This window comes from Poecilia formosa, unplaced genomic scaffold, assembly GCF_000485575.1.
Source record: "Poecilia formosa unplaced genomic scaffold, Poecilia_formosa-5.1.2 Scaffold508, whole genome shotgun sequence".
Taxonomy (NCBI): Eukaryota; Metazoa; Chordata; class Actinopteri; order Cyprinodontiformes; family Poeciliidae; genus Poecilia; species Poecilia formosa.
In genome coordinates, this window is record NW_006800447.1 from 148,951 (window position 1) to 152,231 (window position 3,281).

Sequence of the window (3,281 nt, forward strand, 5' to 3'; positions counted from 1 at the left end):
GCGGCTGCTCGGTTTGTCTCAGTGAAGCTGGTGTCACGTGGTTTCCATGGAAATGGTGATGCAGAGGGCCAAAGTGAACATCCGATCAGGTCAGAGGTCAGCATCGGGATCATCAGCGCCCCCTGTGGTGAGGCTGTTGTTAGGATCACTGAACAGATCTGTGATCTGTTCAGTGATCCTGAGGCGAGGGGCGCTTCATCAGCACAGACCGAGTGCCTGAAGGACTGAGACTGTCTACTCACCGCTACAGTTAACGCTCTCCGTCACTTACCTGTTGGTTGTCATGGTTACAGGAGGTTAGCGACAGGAGCTGGAGGTGAGATGAACAAGAACCTCTGGTTCTGCTGAAACCCACCAGACTGGATCAGAGATGTAGATGAGTCCAGATCTCGGATCAGATCTAGGATCCAGCTGATTCAGGGAGCTGCCGGTTGTTTGGACCGGTTCTGGTCCTGGGGGACGGAGCGCTGCGCCTCCTGGAGCTGCGCCGTCAGCAGCGCCTCGTTAATCACTTCATCTCTTCATCGTTAGCTCCCCCCTCCCCCGGGGAGCGGCGATGCAGAAACACACGGCTCAGAGTGTGAGGAAGAGGAGGCAGAGGAGGAAGAACAAGGAGGCCCGGCTGCTTGAGCAACCCACCGCCACCCCTCACCCACTTCCTGTAAGCTCTGATTGGCCCAGGAAGTGGGGGAAAGGTCAGGGGGGGGCAGCCTCCTCTGAGCCGAGGCTCTGATTGAGGCGTGCAGCCGGGGTCAAGAGGTCAAATCCCAGCAGGGTTGGTCAATAGGTGGAGCGAGAGCCAACAGGATGAAGACTGCTGCTGGGCCGTCTCAGTCACTACTGGAACCAGTGGACTGACAAACTGGACCAGTGGAGTGACAAACTGGACCAGTGGAGTGATGTCCATCATGGAAGAACTGAAGTTATTATCTTTGGACCTAAAGAGGAATGCTCTAGAGCTATAGATCTAGAGTCGGCTTCAGTTGTTCCAGCTGTAAACTAGAGATCAGGCTGACCTCTGACCTCTGACCTGACCCTCCAGAGCCACATAAAGCCGGTTCCAAAGTGGGCCTTCTAGCAGCTGCAGAGCATTTCCAGGACCAGAGGATTAAAGTCTCAGACCAGAGAAACTCATGTTTTCATTAAAGATCTGCTGCTGCTGGATCAACCTTCAAACCTCTCAGGTTCTGGTTCTGGTTCTGGTTCAGCATCCAGACCCAGTTTTGTCTCATCTTTTTGCATTTGCTGAGACAAAACGTGACGTTTATTGTTTCTTAATTGGTGACTTTATGATGTTTCTGTGGAACGTTGAATTGCCCTGTTGCTGAAATGTTTTTCACTAATAAACTGGACTGCAGAGCACAATGGCCTAGTCAAAGTCCTGAGTTGATGCTGTGGTTCAGAGTGAAGAGTTGGACAGTTAAAGTCTTTCTGAGCCGTTTCTGGTTTTCGGATACATCTGAACATTAAACACAAAAGACAGAAAAGACAAAATATTTTTCAGAGTTTCTGTTTCTAACTTCATAATAATCCCAGTTGTGACGGGATGATCTGCTGCTGGACCGCACCGACCCGCTGCAGAACATCAGGGCCGGGTTCGAGGTCACCCCGGGGTCAGGAGGTCGCCGTCTGTCCATCACTCGTCTTGCGTAAGTCCAGGACCCCCGTCTCATCCGTCCCGCTGTGAGGACGTCCGTCTTCCCTCTGGAAGTCGGGCCAGAGGTTGAGAAACAGCAGCTGGGAGGTTCTGGAGGTTCTGCTGATCCGAGGGAGAAAGAGCCGAGTCAGCAGGACGGGGGCCGGGGGGCTGAAACCTGAGACTCGAGATGGACGGATGAATTTACCTCCAGTGCTTCATCAGCCTGGCGGGCTGCCAGCCTCCAGTTGCTCCTCAGGCTGAGCTTCGTTCAGGTTTTATCCAGAAACAGCAACAGGAAAACGTCAGTATGTGAAGACAGCCTGGGGTCAGAGGTCATTCACCTGAACTCTAACCACTTCCTGCCTCATGCTAACAACTTCAGCTAATAAAGTCAATAAAGGATCAAAACATTTGGACACTTTAGGATGAAACAACTGAAGTGCAGATAATCCAAATTTATTTTAACTGTAATTTTTTCCTTTTTTAAGAAACTTTTAATTTTCTGTGTAGATTTTGTTAATAATGCATTTTAGTCATTTTAAACTTTAAACATCTTTTAGCTCAAAGACACTTTGAGCTGGACGACCGACCACCAGCAGGTGAAAAGTAAGTACAACATGTCCAGGTTCTGACTCCAGAAAACACCCAGCTGATCTAGACTGGCGTTATTTATAGAAGAGAGAAAAGATGAAGAAAGTAAGTACACCCTGATGTCCGACAGGTTTGCTGGAGGCTGAACCAGAACCAGTGATCTAACTGGGTTAACTGGGATCTTCTGACTGGTTGGAGAGATCTCACCTGTGAGGTCAAAGGTCAGTGAAGTCCAACATGCCGTCCTCTGACGGCCAGATGAAACTGCACTCTACGCAGTCTGGGTCTAGTTAGAGCTGTTACCATGGCAACGGCCTGCTAGAAGCCTTGTGGGCGTGACCTGATGTGACAGAATGATCAATGGATCGATAAGAGAGCGAGATAATCAACCACAGACTCTGTGTGTGTGTGTGTGTGTGTGTGTGTGTGTTTCGGCGTCTTTCATCACGTGTCTTACGCAACCCCGCTGCAAGCCGTGGAACCGGAGGAGCCGTGGAGCGCTGCTGCCCCCTGCTGGCGCTGAAATGAACTGCACCGGGTGATCGGGCTGACTGACCGACAGACTGACTCTATGGAGGACCAAAACTGACCTAAGAAATAAAAGCATAAATATATATTTAGTTTTTCCTTTTCCTTACACATGAGTTTCTATCAAGTAATGTATATATTTTCTGAAGTTATTATTTTTGGACCTAAAGAGGAAGAGTCTAGAGTTATAGATCTACAGTATAGATCTATAACAATTTCACACTGATTTTGACTCAATAGATCACATGACCTAGAAGCTATTGAAGAGAAATACTAAATTTAAACATAAAAAATAGGTAACAAAAATAAAAATTTAGTTAAAATAGAATAAAAATGCATGTGCCGCATATATACATTTTAGTACAACAATTACACACTGATTTCTAGTCCGTGTGGCACAATATGGAAGCTACTGAAGAAAACATTAACATTAAAGTTATTTAAAATAAACCGTTTTAGGAAACAAACTGGATTCACTGGCATCACCTTCCACAGGTAAGGATGAAACATCAGAATTACTTTG

At 47.6% G+C, this 3,281-nt stretch overlaps 1 long non-coding RNA gene across 1 annotated transcript in view; it reads left to right on the forward strand.

Moving 5' to 3' along the window:
• The window catches only part of LOC107834034 (uncharacterized), a 4,928-nt gene extending 2,855 nt beyond the window's left edge, over positions 1-2,073 (forward strand). Inside the window, exon 2 of the long non-coding RNA XR_001659818.1 lies at positions 1,537-2,073. This is a non-coding gene — a long non-coding RNA (uncharacterized LOC107834034). The remainder of the gene's footprint in view (positions 1-1,536) is intronic.
• The last annotated feature ends 1,208 nt before the right edge of the window (positions 2,074-3,281 follow it).